The sequence below is a fragment of the Entelurus aequoreus genome, linkage group LG03 (assembly GCF_033978785.1).
Source record: "Entelurus aequoreus isolate RoL-2023_Sb linkage group LG03, RoL_Eaeq_v1.1, whole genome shotgun sequence".
Lineage (NCBI taxonomy): Eukaryota > Metazoa > Chordata > Actinopteri > Syngnathiformes > Syngnathidae > Entelurus > Entelurus aequoreus.
Window position 1 is genome coordinate 49,691,777 of NC_084733.1, and position 17,950 is coordinate 49,709,726.

Below are 17,950 nucleotides of genomic sequence, written 5' to 3' on the forward strand. Positions count from 1 at the left end.
GGACGCTAGCTCGGGGTCAGGTGCTAGCTCGGACGCTAGCTCGGGGACAGGGGCTAGCTCGGTGACTGGTGGCTGCGGCTGAGAAAAGCAGAAGACAGGGGGTATTTGTCTGGCAGGTGGTAGCCTGTCTGGGTGCAGCTGTGCTACCACATCAGCACAGCCACCAGTACTAAAATGGAAGAGACTAGTACTACCCCCCCCCCTCCGAACGCGGATGCCAGACGCTTCCAGCTGACTGAGGGACAGTCACTAAGGGTGGGAGGTGGGTGGCCAGGCGGCGGGTAAATTCTTCTATCCCTACAGCACTGCTAAACAGTCCAAGATTTTGCTGAGGTGGGCTACAAAAATTGTCCAGGGTGGATTGAAAAGAAAAAGACATAATGAGAGGGGCAAAAAGAAAGGAGGAAGAAAAAAAAAAAATGTCACTGGGGCAGAGCTAAAGTCACTGGGGGCGGGGCTAAAGTCACTGGGGGCGGGGCTAAGGAAGTGTGCCGTCAGGTCCCTAATCAATATGCCGGAATATACTGTTATGGTTTACTAGGGGAGGTGACGGCAACAGACACTAGATGGCAGTATGTGCAATTATTTATTATATATATAGTTACATACATATACCTGTATATATGTATAATAATGATAATTAACAATACTAATAAACTAGAATGGAGTGTGACAAAATCCAAGAGTGTATGAGAGTGACTATGTGTGTAGATTAGCTGAAGTGTGTGTTACCAAGTGTTGCACGAGAGAAGAGGAAGTCCAGGGGCAGGCAGGTGATCCGGGGAGGTAGAGAGGCGTCAGAATCCAGGGACGAGCAAGGAGTCGGGGAACGAAGCAGGCAGTCAGGGCGCGTGTGGGGGCGTGTCCTGCGGTGCTTGCAGCGCGCAAGGTTGAGGGCGCATTCCAATGCGCCCCGGCCGTGACATTTTGTTTAGCTTGCTTTCCATTTTTATGTACTCACTGTCCAGGTACGTGGAAAATGTTTTCGGTGCCAATTGCTGTTTGACGCCGGTATCATGCTAATTAGCTGCCTGAAATCGGGTGACTCCACTGTAGAAATAGCCTGCATGTCTTCTAGCACATACGCTGCAATGGCTCTATCAATGTTGTCCTGGCTAGCAGTGCCTCCGTTAAAATCCTTAAGTGGAGGGGAAGTGGCATTGGAATCTGTTTCTCTCTTTACTAGCTTTGTCGAAGCATGTTGCTTTTGTAGCTGTTTCAGCAGATTTGAATTGCTGTTTTGGGCAGTACATGGAATCTTTGATCCAAGACACAACTTACATTTAACTAAAATGTTCTTTTCTTTGTGCTCAACAAAAGAAAAGTAGTGAGAATATCTCTATCTTAAGAAACTCGACTTCAGCTCCGCCATGATGTCTTGTTAGTAAACACAGAAACGACCCCCCAAACCTCACCCACCCACACACAGCGCGCCTCTTCTCTCCCTTGTGACACAGGAAGATTCAGAAAGACGACACTGCAGCTCTCCAATAAAACACACTCAGATCTTCTGTTTCTAGCCGATACTACATAAAAAAATAACGTAAAATAATGCAGTAACCCATCATGTAGTAACGGTAACTGAGTTATTGAATATAAAAAATAATGCGTTAGACTACTAGTTACCGCTGAAAATAACAGCGTTACAGTAACGCGTTACTTTGTAACGCGTTAGTCCCAACACTGCATTTCAGCAATAAAGAGTTGGTATATTGTTGCATGTTACTGTTCCTGCTTTGTCTACACAAGTGACATATGTTTTTTATGTCAGTTTTTAAGCACCGCTTAGAGACAAATTTGATTGGCGAAAATTATGCTGATTGGCCAAATTGTGCAGGAAAGTAGCGGGCATTGGACAAAGTTGCAGGGCTGCGCATAATTTGTGGGGATTGGTGGGATTTGTGCGAAATGGCGTGATCGCAACATTGTCAATTGCTGGAGGGACTGTTTTATGTACACTGTAAAAAATGACCGTAAAAAATGCGGCAAGCAATTGTTATATAGCAACAGTAAAACACGGTAAAATCAAAAATTGTTTATCACAGTAATAAAGGCAGTGGATTCCTGCAAACCAAGAAACAGCAGATAACCTAAATTACTATGTTGAAAATATGCAGGAAACACATTATTTTACTGTAAAAATAATGAAAAGTTGTACAATGCATTTGCAAATACTGTAAGGTCACATGCATGCAAATAAATATACGGCATTATTCTGTCTAAATTAAAGACTTCGCAGATAATACATTTAAATTCACAGCATACCTTAATTGTTTTTGGGGTTTGTGTTAAAGCATTAGCCTAGTTAATCTTTGGCTAAGATCATGTTTACTTGCATTTTTGTGGCAAGTCTTTCCACGTTGTGTGTTTAAGTATGTTGGAACTGTTGCAAGCAGCTATTTAACAGATATGGAGCATTTAGAGCTCATTTTTAATAGCTCACTTGAAGGACCATGCGCAGTGGTTTGTGCTCTTGCCTCAAAGTGAGAAGGTCCTGGGTTCGATTCTCTGGATAGGGCTTTTCTGTGTGGAGTTTGCATGTTCATGGGTCCTCTCCGGTACACCGGCTTCCACCTACCTCCAAAGACAAGCAACTGGGGATAGGCTGATTGGCAAAAACAGTTATCAACTGTAAAATTAACAGATTCAGCATCCTATACATCGTGACTATATTTTTTACGGTGAATTATTGGCACCAACAGCTGCTGGTATTTTACTGTGAATTGTGCAGGTTTTTTAAAGTTTTTTTTTACAATGTAGTCATTCACGTTATCCAAAAAAATATGTGACTTTTATGTACTGTATGTCTGTTGTGTTGTGTGAAAGCCATTATCTAAGTTACATTTAAACCAGTGTGGGTGGCACTGGGAGCAGGTGGGTAAAGTATCTTGCCCAAGGACACAACGGCAGTGACTAGGATGGCCGAAGCGTGGATTGAATCTCAAACCCTCAAATTGCTGGCACGGCCGCTCTACCAACCGAGCCACGTCACTCCAAAGGTAAAAAATCACTATTAAATTTAAGAAAAAAACTAATTGCAAAACACAAAGGTTTTGACTTTATAATTTCCCCTCCTGTCTTGCTGTTTATCGCCGTGTTCTCCGACTAAAATGTATTCTATAACAGCAAAGTGATGTAACATGGATTAAATAAAATTCTATTGGATTTACATTATTCGGTTTCCGTACAATTTGGTTTTCAATGGACCCTTTGGAACGGATTAATAAAGAAATTGGAGGTACTTCATTTGTTCTCTCTCATATTGCTTCAGAAGATGGAATATTGCTGGAAAGAACACCCAAGGCTTGTTCCGTGCATATCAAAGAACAACGGAAGGAAGAACAGAAAGTAGCCCATTTTACGATTGACACTGTCAAGTTGTGCTGAAAGTAACTGCTGCTGTCCATTACTTACTAGATGTCCTGCAAGACAGAGGTAACCAGCCATTGGCCGTACAAGGAGTTTCCTGGTAGGGTCGATCAATAGTAAGCTATGGAGAATGTTGTGTATGTGTAAGTACAAAAGTACATCAATTGGGCGAGTTGGCTCAGTATCTGCGCAAGATTACAGATGTGCCAACATGTACATATTGTATGTACCCGTCGTCACACATTTCCAACCTAAATAATATTGTATTTAGCGTTCTGTTTCACCAAGGGTGTCCAAATAGCTTCCCAAGGGCCATTTTTGGCGAGCAGCTACTTTTTTATTGGCTGTTAACATGTTCTGAAAATTTAAATGAATTAATTTTAGCTGAAGTATATTGAATTTAACACAAACAACTATTTGCTTTGTCGCCTATAATGCAAGAGCAAGGGCAACCATTTTTTTCCCGAAACAGCTTAGCTCAAATGTTTGTCCCAGTTATCTCCTGATGCCATCAGAGGTGTAGCACCACTTTCTGGGCCCCCATTAAATACTCCTAATGGGCTCCCCATCCCGCCCTAAACCCAACGTCGCCGCCCCATACACACACTTGCTATCTTTACAAAAAAACTGAAATCTTTTGACCAAGTAATTTTTTTTACATAACTAAAATTAATTGACATTATTTTGCATGTGTTATGTTTCTTATGCATCACTGATAGTGTTCCAGTCTTAGTATTTTATCTGTTTTAATGGCTAAACGTTTATTGTTTTAAGTACTGGTTTGTACTGGAGCACTTAAATTTTTGTTTAAATGAAAAGTGCGTAACAAATACAATATTTTATTATTATTTATTATTTCTGACGGGCGTTGTGGCGCCCTACTCTGTTCTGCGGTCCTTGAATGCACCTTAAAAACATTTATGTCTCGTATTCCTCCGATCATAAAACTATCACTCTTGACTAAGGGTGTACAGCTTGTAGGATCAATGTGCAATAGCTTAGTTTCTCTGACAACAATGTATTTATATAAGTTTAGAATAGGGTATGTCGTTTCTCAATGGCTAAATATGTTTATGTCTCTTGTTTTCATGTTAGCATTTTAGTTAGCGAGCTGGTGCCAGTCAGTCCGTGAGTTAATCAAGGTACAGTAATTAATCACGTTGGTTTGATAATTTTAATTTAAAACGGTAATACTAACTGTTTTACTGCTGTTATCATTACCTTTTATCGTTACATCCTTAACTGATACATATTGGATTATCATCTTTGAATGATACCAATCATAACACACCATCATTAATATAATTATATTATTAGTGCATCTTCTGGGGGTTAAAAATCTCCCTGTCTTTAAAAAACTAGTGACACCTCTCTATCTAACTTTAATCGAGGGTCTTTGAACGCACCACGGTTATGTGCAATGAGTTGCAAAAGGGAAACTTGTCAGTACATAACTTTTTCCTATGCTGCCACAGGTAAATTAATTATACTTATATCTTTCTTTTATCACCTAATCCTTGTTTCAAAATGCTGGAGCTGTGTTTGAATGCTTAAAAGTGAGTTTTGATGACATTATGATGCCGTTAAGGGTTTAGTGTTCACAGCTAGGTTTGCCGCTATCATGTAGTCTTAGGCATTTTTACTTTGATTCAAGCAACTGTGTTACATTTTTGCTGCACATATACATCATACCATCATGTATAATGTTATTATAATTTGCATATTTAAATGACAAAAACACCTCTTTAAACTTTACAAACGCCCAACGGCCCCTCTTACCCCCCCACTTCGACACCCTTGGGTGCCACACTTAATTTGGCATATACACTATATTGCCAAAAGTATTTGGCCACCTGCCTTGATTCACATATGAACTTGAAGTGCCATCCCATTCCTAACCCATAGGGTTCAATATGATGTCAGTCCACCTTTTGCAGCTATTACAGCTTCCTCTCTTCTGGGAAGGCTGTCCACAAGGTTGCGGAGTGTGTTTATATGAATTTTCGACCATTCTTCCAAAAGCGCATTGGTGAGGTCACACACTGATGTTGGTCGAGAAGGCTTGGCTCTCAGTCTCCGTTCTAATTCATCCCAAAGGTGTTCAATCGGGTTTAGGTCAGGACTCTGTGCAGGCCAGTCAAGTTCATCCACACTAGACTCTGTCATCCATGTCTTTATGGACCTTGCTTTGTGCACTGGTGCACAGTCATGTTGGAAGAGGAAGGGGCCCGCTCCAAACTGTTCCCACAAGGTTGGGAGCATGGAAGTGTCCAAAATGTTTTGGTATCCTGGAGTATTCAAAGTTCCTTTCACTGGAACTAAGGGGCCAAGCCCAGCTCCTGAAAAACAACCCCGCACCATAATTCTGATCATTTGGATGGGTGGCTAAATACTTTTGGCAATATAGTGTATGTTTGTGTGTATTTTAGAAGGTCACACACTCGGCTGGGTTCTGTGTAAAAAGTAAAGGCGGCTTATTGCTGGATCTTATGTTAAGCTGTAATGCATGTTTGTTACATTTCCACGCGTCCAAACACAAACTGAACTGAGGAAACATTAAATAAAATGTGTTTGATTGCCTAAAATAAAATGTATCAGTGGAATTGTCTGTGAAAATAGAGGAGCATATTAAATATGATTTGTGTATGCTTTCCTGTGGAGTCAATAGGAGTGCATGTGTGTTTGAGCAAGGTCAGAAGGACACCGGGGTCGGCAATTGGGGAGCGGTGAGCGACGAAAAAGAGGTGGTGGGGGTTGGGCTGGCGTGGCGGCTGCGGCTGTGCCCAAGGCCAAACCCACACAGACGGACACCATATTGAAATTAGCAAATGGACTGCATAGTGTCGCTTGCTGCCCCATTTGTGCTCCCCTGCAGATGATATACACACACATGCACCCAGCCAAGGGACGCCGCACTTTTCTAAAGGGCAGCCGTGTGCAGGGGGAGGTGGTGCCGGGGTAGGCGGAGGTGTGTGTAACCTCCCTATGTCCTAAAATGAAATGGGTAGGCTCTTATTTATTTACAGCATGTTTTGCACTCATCTCATAACACTGTAAATTACCTGCATGGTCAAGGTCCACCCACTCTTCCTCACGAGAGAGCCGAGGGACAGTAAAGCATTTGATTCATTCAGGAATCACATGTGATCTGTCCATTTCCATATATCACGCTTTACAAGTCATATTTTAAATACAAAATCAGGTTTGTGAATATAAATGTGTAAATTATGAGCTAGGCATGTGTGTGTTTGTGCACAATATGTCTGTAGGCCCTCCACAGTGTTTTGCTGATATTTATGATAGTTCTGCAGTATATGTGGAAAAAGGACAATAGATGTGTGCTGTCCCTTAGGCAGTCTTTGGAAGCTGATCTAATACTTAAATTATAGCTACTTACGGCACTATATATCAGTACATTACAGAATAAATTACTCCATGTTGGCTTATAATAATTAGTGCTTTAAAAGAATAAAATGAGACACTTATTTTACAGCAAACCAAACTGTACGTGTCTTTCTGTGTGTGTGCGTGTGTACGAAGAGAGAATTCCATCATAGGGAATTCTCGCGGGGCTGACGCTGCTAGTCTCTAGCTACAAGAAGGCGGAGGGGCCTTCCTCCATTATGGCAAACAAGTGCATTTGCTTTAAGGCCAGTGGAGATTTCTAACCTTTGCTTGACACACTGCAAAAGGTCAAGCCCATCTACAGCTTCCCTCCGGAGTTGAGCCGGACCATTTCCCCCCAGCACCTTTGGGCCTCTATAAAATCCTCGGATGAAGGTATCCCAGTCAGGGAGAACGCAGGACACTCCGGCAATGTCCACACAAATATGATGCTTTTTGGCTTGTCACACTTAAAGGCCTACTGAAACCCACTACTACCGACCACGCAGTCTGATAGTTTATATATCAATGATGAAATCTTAACATTGCAACACATGCCAATACGGCCGGGTTAACTTCCATCCATCCATTTTCTACCGCTTATTCCCTTCGGGGTCGCGGGGGGCGCTGGAGCCTATCTCAGCTACAATCGGGCGGAAGGCGGGGTACACCCTGGACAAGTCGCCACCTCATCACAGGGCCAACACAGATAGACAGACAACATTCACACTCACATTCACAAACTAGGGCCAATTTTGTGTTGCCAATCAACCTATCCCCAGGTGCATGTCTTTGGAGGTGGGAGGAAGCCGGAGTACCCGGAGGGAACCCACGCAGTCACGGGGAGAACATGCAAACTCCACACAGAAAGATCTCGAGCCCGGGATTGAACCCAAGACTACTCAGACCTTCGTCTTGTGAGGCAGACGCACTAACCCCTCTGCCACCGTGATGCCCCCGGGTTAACTTATAAAGTGCAATTTTAAATTTCCCGGGAAACTTCCGGTTGAAAACGTCTAGGTATGATGACATTTGCGCGTGACGTCAATGGTTGAAGCGGAAGTATTCGGACACATTGTATCCCAATACAAACAGCTCTGTTTTCTTCACAAAATTCCACAGTATTCTGGACATCTATGTTGGTGAATCTTTTGCAATTTGTTTAATGAACAATGGAGACTGCAAAAAAAAAAGCTGTAGGTGGGATCGGTGTATTAGCGGCTGGCTGCAGCAACACAACCAGGAGGACTTTGAGTTGGATAGCAGACGCGCTATCCGACGCTAGCCGCCGACCGCATCGATGATCGGGTGAAGTCCTTTGTCGCGCCGTCGATCGCTGGAACGCAGGTGAGCACGGGTGTTGATGAGCAGATGAGGGCTGGCGTAGGTGGATAGCTAATGTTTTTAGCATAGGTCTGTCGAGGTCCTGTAGCTAAGTTACCTTCAATGGCGTCGTTAGCAACAGCATTGCTAGGCTTCGTCCGGCGGTACAGCATTAATCGTGTGGTTACAGGTCCAGGGTTTGGTAGTATTGTTGATCTTCTGTCTATCCTTCCAGTCAGGGGCTTATTTCTTTTGTTTCTATCTGCATTTAAGCACGATGCTATCACGTTAGCTCCGTAGCTAACAAGCTTCACCGATGTATTGTCGTGGAGATAAAAGTCACTGTGAATGTCCATTTCGCGTTCTCGACTCTCATTTTCAAGAGGATATAGTATCCGAGGTGGTTTAAAACACAAATCCGTGATCCACAATAGAAAAAGGAGAAAGTGTGGAATCCAATGAGCCCTTGTACCTAAGTTACAGTCAGAGCGAAAAAAGATACGTCCTGCACTGCACTCTAGTCCTTCACTCTCACGTTCCTCATTCACAAATCTTTCATCCTCGCTCAAATTAATGGGGTAATCGTCGCTTTCTCGGTCTAAATCGCTCTCGCTGCTGGTGTAAACAATGGGAAAATGTGAGGAGCCGTTCAACCTGTGACATCACGCTACTTCCGGTACAGGCAAGGCTTTTTTTATCAGCGACCAAAAGTTGCGAACTTTATCATCGATGTTCTCTACTAAATCCTTTCAGCAAAAATATGGCAATATCGCGAAATGATCAAGTATGACACATAGAATGGATCTGCTATCCCCGTTTAAATAAAAACATTTCATTTTAGTAGGCCTTTAATTTACTGTCGATCACCAAAAATAACAATGAACAATACAAATACTGTCTCTTTTAAGGCTACTATTATATTTTGGTACAATATTTTAAGTGCAGCTCAGTATTTCCCATGTATTAATTTACTCGTGGCGGGTCACCACAAGTAAAAAAAAAAATTAAGATGGAAAAAAAAACATATACTGTATATGTATATATATAATATATATTAACGCAATAACGTGATTTCCTTCCATTGCGACGTGACCGGCTGACCGTGTCGCCTTGGAAAAGCTCGAGACGAAAGTAGCGCACTTTCCTTTGCAGAACGCAGACTTTCTTACTAGTGCCAATGAGGTTACGTTGTTGCCAGGGTTTGTTTGTTTGTTTTTTAGCAACATAACTCAGTTATGGAATAAATTTCGATTTTTCAGGAAATGTCCAAAAAAACTATTCCTCTCATCTGCTACGAACACACTTGACTTCCTGCTTACAGTGTTCTACGCCCCCCACCTTGTCAGCCTCACGCTGCGCAGAGAATTCAGACCAGGGGCCGTACTTATCAAGCTTCTTAGAGTGCCATTTTACACTTAAGTCCTGAGAATTTGCGAAATTTAGTCCTACTCTCAAACTTAAGAATAAAAGCTTTTTATCAACGTTCTTAAGTCTAAGAATCACTCCTACTCTCCACGATATTTAAGAGACCTTCAGAGGTGTCTTAAGTGGTTAGGAGTTGCCAGCAGGGGATGGCACTGAGGCGAGAGAGACGTGCGCGAACATTCAGGGAGCGGAACGATGTTCTGGATTTGTTTGATGACGAGCAGCTGATCAAACGGTATCGTTTAGACAGAGCGGGTATTATTTTTGTCACAGATTTAATACTTTTCGATTCCATGTTGATTTCTGCATGTGTCTGCAGTGGGCTAGTATATATAGAGCCACCCACACCAGTTTCAAATTAGTTGCCTAATTAATGAATTGGAAAGAAAATGTTATGACAGTAGCGTATGTGTGTGGCCGTGAGGTGAGTGACGTCAGTGAGTGTGTGGGCGACAGAAGAGAGGGAGCGGTAGCGTGAGTGCCGGCGGGGACTAGTTTGTTTTGTATTATTTTGTTGTTTATTGTCAAAATATACACTCCCATTGTCCACTTAAATATTTCCAAGATATTTCTTTATTCTTAGACAACGGATTCCCTTTCGTGATTGGTCATTTCTATGGACACAGAAATGACGTCACCTAAAATTCCATTTACGGCACATAGTAATGTCGTAATTCAGCTCTGAGTGTGACACTTAAGATTCAGTCCTACACTTCGCTGAAAGTGTGAGTAAGACGCTTGATAACTAACTTTTAAGTGCAGCTTTCAGCGAAGAATTTATTTACTCTTAAGTCAACTCTTAGCAGACTTCTTAGGAGTAATTCTGAGAAGCTTGATAAGTACGGCCCCAGATCAACAGTAAAGCGGCCCAAAAAAAATTCACAGCAAATTTTCTTTGATACCGTCACGCGTCACGGCATTATTGTTAATACTTTGAAACCGTAATACCGCTGTATGTATAAAACCTTTACACCCTTAGTAAAGTGTCTTGCACAAGAACACAGGTTGGTGACTAAGATGGCGGAAGCAGGAATCAAACCTGGAACCCTCAAATTGCTGGCACGGCCGCTCTACCCACTGAGCCACACCGCCCAATTGAAATTCATTTGTGCCATTTCTGTCATATTTAGACATCATTGTGTGTGACCCCAAGATGCAGAGAACGTGGTAATGTGCAACAACGAGTCTTTATTGTGGAACACACAAATGTAAGTACTCACAAAATAGGAGTGAGATCAAAGGTAAATAAAAGGTGACAGTTCTAAAAAGGTAACAACTAAAAAATCAAACAAGTAATAATTACAAAAGGAGATACAGCGTGTACTGTTTGTTGTTTTTTCCAAAAACAACTCTTAACCATAATTCTCTGATATTCCTGTATGTGATACTGTATTTTTGACTACACCTGCACTTGAGAAAGCAATAAAAACTGTAGACATCAAATGTCCTCAAATATCAGATAACTGCACACTCAGATGTTGCAATGGTCTTAATAGAGTTGAAAATAGTGTCTCAGTTCTCGGTAATAACACTGCAATGAGCCTGTGAGGCTTTTACTCCATTTGATGGACGTTTCCCTCCTTATCAGACTTTCTTATCTCCCTTCATTATTTCCAAAGCAGTGTTTAAATTGGAAAAGCCCATAAGAACGTGTAAATACATGGCAGAGGCAATAAAACAGTGAGAAAAGACCCCTCCTCAAAACACACACACATTGTCCATGGTTGGAGGTAGATACATTGTGGAGATAGTTAGAAATATTTCTGCTCCCTTAGTGAGCAGCACAGATAAAGATACAGCGAAGTGAATAAATCTCAAAGGATGGAGAAAAACCCTTCACGTGCACTTATAGTGTGGGTGGTATTGTTTATTAGCCAGCTAGCACACCCCTTTCAAGTGTGCACAAACACATTGTTTGGGCTAAAAGCAACCATTTCTCAACAGGCTTGAAGAGTCGTGGCAGTGTCTGCTAGGGCATTTTTTACTCAGAGGCCTTAATTGGTCTAAGATGACTTCTTGTTTGATGTTTCATTTGACGTTTTATCATCCAATCCAGATTGTCCCCTGACTTGGACTACAGGATAACATTTAAGAACTACTCAGTGTATCTCGCCATCTCACCTTTCACTGTGTCTGTGGTTGCATAAGAGTGTGGTGAAAGTTCCGGAGCAGAACGGCGGGGACAAAGGTCCGTTGATGTGCCATTAGGTTTTTCAGGACAGCTGCTCAGCCATGCATTAAGCGTAGAGGAGAGCAGCCATGTAACCTGATAAATGCACTTAAAACAGTGAAGATGGACAATGAGAGGGCGAAATCTCACACGGCCTGCAGTCGCTGTGCCTGCGAGGCACTTTGACAGCCTATCGATCTACCAAAGAGAGTCGTGCAGGGCGGGGCTAGAGGTGTGGGGTCATGTGGACCGTCTGTGGAACAGGTACGAGGGAACAATACATGAAAACAAATGCTTAAAACTTCTCTAGCAAAGCATGAGTTTCTCCAAGTTCTTTTGTCGCATGTGCAAATGGGCCTTTTGATCAGGTAGTGACAGTTAATGGCAGCACGGTGGCAGAGGGGTTAGTGCGTCTGCCTCACAATACGAAGGTCCTGAGTAGTCGTGAGTTCAATCCCGGCCTCGGGATCTTTCTGTGTGGAGTTTGCATGTTCTCCCCGTGACTGCGTGGGTTCCCTCCGGGTACTCCGGCTTCCTCCCACCTCCAAAAACATGCACCTGGGGATAGGTTGATTGGCAACACTAAATTGGCCCTAATGTGTGAATGTGAGTGTGAATGTTGTCTGTCTATCTGTGTTGGCCCTGCGATGAAGTGGCGACTTGTCCAGGGTGTACCCCGCCTTCCGCCCGATTGTAGCTGAGATAGGCTCCAGCGCCCCCCGCGACCCTGAAGGGAATAAGCGGTAGAAAATGGATGGATCTAATCTAAGTTAATCTAAGTTAATCTGAGGCTGAGTTGCCTTGAAACTGTTTAATGTTGCACTTTTTCTATGTAGAAGAAAAGTTTTGTCATTTTATTTAATCTGAGCAACAACTTGAGTAGAGCTGCAATTAACAACTAATTTGATAATCGATTAATCTGTTGTTTATTACTTCGATTAATCGATTAATAATCAGATAAAAGAGACAAACTACATTTCTATCCTTTCCAGTATTTTATTGAAAAAAAAACAGCATACTGGCACCATACTTATTGTGATTATTGTTTATCAGCTGTTTGTAAATGTTGCAGTTTATAAATAAAGGTTTATAAAAAAAATAAAGAATAAAATAAAAAAAGTAGCCTCTGCGCATGCGCATAGCATAGATCCAACGAATCGATGACTAAATTAGTCGCCAACTATTTTTATAATCTATTTTAATCGATTTAATCGATTAGTTGTTGCAGCCCTAAACTTGAGGCAGTTTAATGTTGATTAACGTGGACCCTGACTTAAACAAGTTGAAACACTTATTGGGGTGTTACCATTTAGTGGTCAATTGTACGGAATATGTACTGTACTGTGCAATCTACTAATACAAGTCTCAATCAATCAATCAAAAAAAGCACTTTATATATAGAAAGGTTTTGTTAAGAAACCATTCTGAGCCTTATCTTATTTAGTTTTTATTTTATATATGTTGACCACATTAACCCTGGCAATGGACCCTGTGTGTGTATATGTATGTTATGCCATTGTTTACAAATTTGGTAAATAAATAACCAAAACATTTATATTTTGTTGTTTTCTTACTGTACTGAAAATGAACCGAACCGTGACCTCTAAACCGAGGTACGTACCGAACCGAAATTTTTGTGTACCATTACACCCCTACTGCTTACATCAAGCGACTCAAAATGGCGGTCACAACAAACCCCCACCTTTGGGAAAATTTCCTGACGGTCACTTAAAGGGGCCGCTCCGAATTACTCACTCTTAACTGCATATATGAATGCTAAACAAGAACAACATTGTTATGTGCACAATCAAACAATGACAGTGAATAATGATGACAAAGTCAAGTAAACAGGTGTGGTGAATTATGTCCCTAAAGCAACTGCTACAATTTCGATCTATTCAGCCTATATATAAAGCCCTCTAAAAAAAAACCTCTATCAAGGTTTTATATACATACTGTAAGTATATATGTAATGTAGTAACAGGCACATTCATGATAACAGGGCTGTACGCTTAGCTTTTACACTAGTACCACCAGGTGCTACTAAATGAAGAAAATAAGTAGCACAGAACATTTTTTGTAGCATCAAAAACATTTTGTATCAATATGAAATGCCTCAAATATTACAATATCATTATTAACACTCAACATACACATTTACACTCATACTAATAAACACAATGCCATCATACGGCGTACTGTACCGCTCAATTAAACACAGACACGATCCCTAAACTGTGCTAGCACTGTCGCTAACACAAGTGTAGGGCTGGGCGATATGGATTAAAACTCATATCCCATACAGTTTGGCCCATAAACTAACCCATAAATGGAAATATCCGTTGACGCTAAATATTTGTACCATGCCTTGATTTAAATTTTCAAGACTGATTAGGATCCCAAATACACAAAAACTGGTACCAACAAGTAAGAAAAGTAGGTTTTGCATAGAAGTGCTTGAGATTTAAAAAAAAAAAAAGAGAGCCTTGGAAATAATCCATGTCAAATATAATCCCCAATCTTCTTTAAAAAACAACATTTAGCTCTTCTCAATTCTTCAGCTAACAAAAACACAAACTAACAAAATGTGAAATAAAGTTCCCTGGTTTAAGAATATATGTTTAAACGTCAGCAGCAATATGAATAGAATTGACCTTTAACAATGTTGTTTTTATAGGTAAACATTATTATAGGACATACACACAAAGATTTTAGCCAGGAACACCAACCTGCCAACTGCTTCATGATGCTGTGTGACAGGCTGTGTTCTGAAAATTACTTTTAAAAAAGTCATTAATTATAGTTACTCCTTACTTTACCAAAAAATAAACTGAATTACTAACGAAATTACTCTTTAATAAATGTAATTAATTACTTAAGAAAAGTAATTATTGCGTAAAATTCTAATGTCTTGCATAATGCAGTAAAGAGAAGTTTCAGTGTGTGTGTGTGCATCGGATTTAGCGATCGGGAGTGACAGATTGTTTGGTAAACAGATAGCATGTTCTATATGTTATAGTTATTTGAATGACTCTTGCCATGATGTGTTGCGTTAACATACCAGGCATCTTCCTCGTGATGTCTTCAGGGTACAAGTTGAATTTCAAAGTTGACCAACTTTTCAGTTTATGGACACAACCTTCTACTATACAGGTGCAAGGCATCATTTATAATGTAGCACAAACTTTTACCAACTGAGAGGCGATGCAGCAGCTCAGTAAGTCAAGAGCTGCAGTAGTTACCTGCATGATCAAGGCACCGTGTTACTAAAATAGTTCCTCTGAGTTAGCTCTTGTAATAACAATGTTGCTAATACTTGGTTAAGATGCCAATCAAGTCTTGTTGTCGTCTCTTGGATGTTTTCTTAAATGGCTTTATAGGCGGAATAGGTTAGTCCCATTAACTACATTATTAGCCACCTCTTGCCAGCGTTTTTTTCAGATTAAAAATACACAAAAAAGAGAAAGACATGTGTTCTTATCTAGCTTTTGTACCAGCCAAACACATTAAAATTATGTTTAAAGGCCTTCTGAAATGAAATTTTCTTATTTAAACGGGGATAGCAGATCCATTCTATGTGTCATACTTGATCATTTCGCGATATTGCCATATTTTTGCTGGAAGGATTTAGTAGAGAACATCGACGATAAAGTTCGCAACTTTTGGTCGCTGATAAAAAAAGCCTTGCCTGTACCGGAAGTAGCGTGACGTCGCAGGTTGAAGGGCTCCTCACATTTCCGCATTGTTTACACCAGCAGCGAGAGCGATTTGGACCGAGAAAGCGACGATTACCCCATTAATTTGAGCGAGGATGAAAGATTCGTGGATGAGGAACGTGAGAGTGAAGGACTAGAGTGCAGTGCAGGACGTATCTTTTTTCGCTCTGACCGTAACTTAGGTACAAGGGCTCATTGGATTCCACACTTTCTCCTTTTTCTATTGTGGATCACGGATTTGTATTTTAAACCACCTCGGATACTATATCCTCTTGAAAATGAGAGTCGAGAACGCAAAATGGACATTCACAGTGACTTTAGCTACGGAGCTAACGTGATAGCATCGTGCTTAAATGCAGATAGAAACAAAAGAAATACGCCCCTGACTGGAAGGATGGACAGAAGATCAACAATACTACAAACACTGGACATGTAAATACACAGTTAATGCTGTCCAACCTGGCAAAGCCTAGCAATGCTGTTGCTAACGACGCCATTGAAGCTAACTTAGCTAAGGGACCTCGACAGAGCTATGCTAAAAACATTAGCTCTCCACCTACGCCAGCCCTCATCTGCTCATCAACACCCGTGCTCACCTGCGTTCTAGCGATCGACGGTGCGACGAAGGACTTCACCCGATCATTGATGCGGTCGGCGGCTAGCGTCGGATAGCGCGTCTGCTATCCAACTCAAAGTCCTCCTGGTTGTGTTGCTGTAGCCAGCCGCTAATACACCGATCCCACCTACAGCTTTCTTCTTTGCAGTCTCCATTGTTCATTAAACAAATTGCAAAAGATTCACCAACACAGATGTCCAGAATACTGTGGAATTTTGAGATAAAAACAGAGCTGTTTGTATTGTGATACAATGTGTCGGAACGTGACGTCAACCATTGACGTCACGTGCATACGTCATCATATATAGACGTTTTCAACCGGAAGTTTCCCGGGAAATTTAAAATTGCACTTTAAAGTTAACCCGGCCGTATTGGCATGTGTTGCAATGTTAAGATTTCATCATTGATATATAAACTATCAGACTGCGTGGTCGGTAGTAGTGGGTTTCAGTAGGCCTTTAAATAGGGGACATTTGGTCATGGAAATATAGAGAAGCTGCTGATGGTGTGTTTGACAAAGAAGCAGCTCGAAGGAAATACCGTAGAAGTCCACTCTCCTAAGTATGACCGGCCCGCATTCAGAACAGCACTTCTCGTGCGAGCTCCCGCACCATGAAATAGCAGTGTGGGCACAGTGAGGGTGAACTGCTGCCATAACCACGAAAGCAAATATCCAACAACCAACGTGAAACCAACTTCAACACTGTTGCTCTCTGTTACGTCTCATCTCGATTACTGTAACGTATTATTTTCGGGTCTCCCTATGCCTAGCATTAAAAGATTACAAATGGTACAAAATGCGGCTGCTAGACTTTTGACAAGAACAAGAAAGTTTGATCATATATCACATATGTATGCCTATATACTGGCTCACCTGCACTGGCTTCGTGTGCACTTAAGATGTGACTTTAAGGTTTTACTACTTACATATAAAATACTACACGGTCTAGCTCCATCCTATCTTGCTGATTGTATTGTACCATATGTCCCTGCAAGAAATCTGCGTTCAAAGAAGTCCGGCTTATTAGTGATTCCCAGAGCCCAAAAAAAGTCTGCGGGCTATAGATCGTTTTCTATTTGGGATCCAGTACTCTGGAATGCCCTCCCGGTAACAGTTAGAGATGCTACCTCAGTAGAAGCATTTAAGTCCTATCTTAAAACTCATTTGTATACTCTAGCCTTTAAATAGACCCCCTTTTTAGACCAGTTGATCTGCCGTTTCTTTTCTGCTCTGCCCCCCTCTACCTCGTGGAGGGGGGAGAGGGGGGGGCACAGGTTAGGTGGCCACGGATGAAGCGCTGGCTGTCCAAAGTCGGGACCCGGGGTGGACCGCTCGCCTGTGCATCGGTTAGGGACGTCTCTGCGCTGCTGACCCGTCTCCGCTCGGGATGGTCTCCTGCTGGGCCCACTATGGACTGGACTCTCACTATTATGTTATGTCCACTATGGACTGGACTCTCACTATTATGTTATGTCCACTATGGACTGGACTCTCACAATATTATGCTAGATCCACTCGACGTCCGCAGGATTTCCCTAACATTAAATTGATTGCGCCGTGGCGCCACGGAAAAATAAAAGTTGACACACGGTAAAAATGAAGGTATTTCACGTGAAAATAAATTGAAGTAATATATTTTATGAATTAATAGATATAGCCTATTATTTAAGTACTATTGATTAGTGATGCATCAAACATTTGGCCAACGAAGTACTTTGACCACCGATACAGCACTGCCGAAACAGGATGTTGTGTGACATTGGCAAGACACACGCCATTGTCTGGAGTGGAGGCAGCATGTCTGGGACGTGGACGTACTTGAATATATCTCAGATAAATTAGGGCAGCGATCTACAAAATGTGCAATGTGCAAATATGAAAAGGACAGTGGCGTTCATCTTGCTCTGGGGCCTGGTGTCGGTGGTAAGACCGAGGCACTGGTGTTT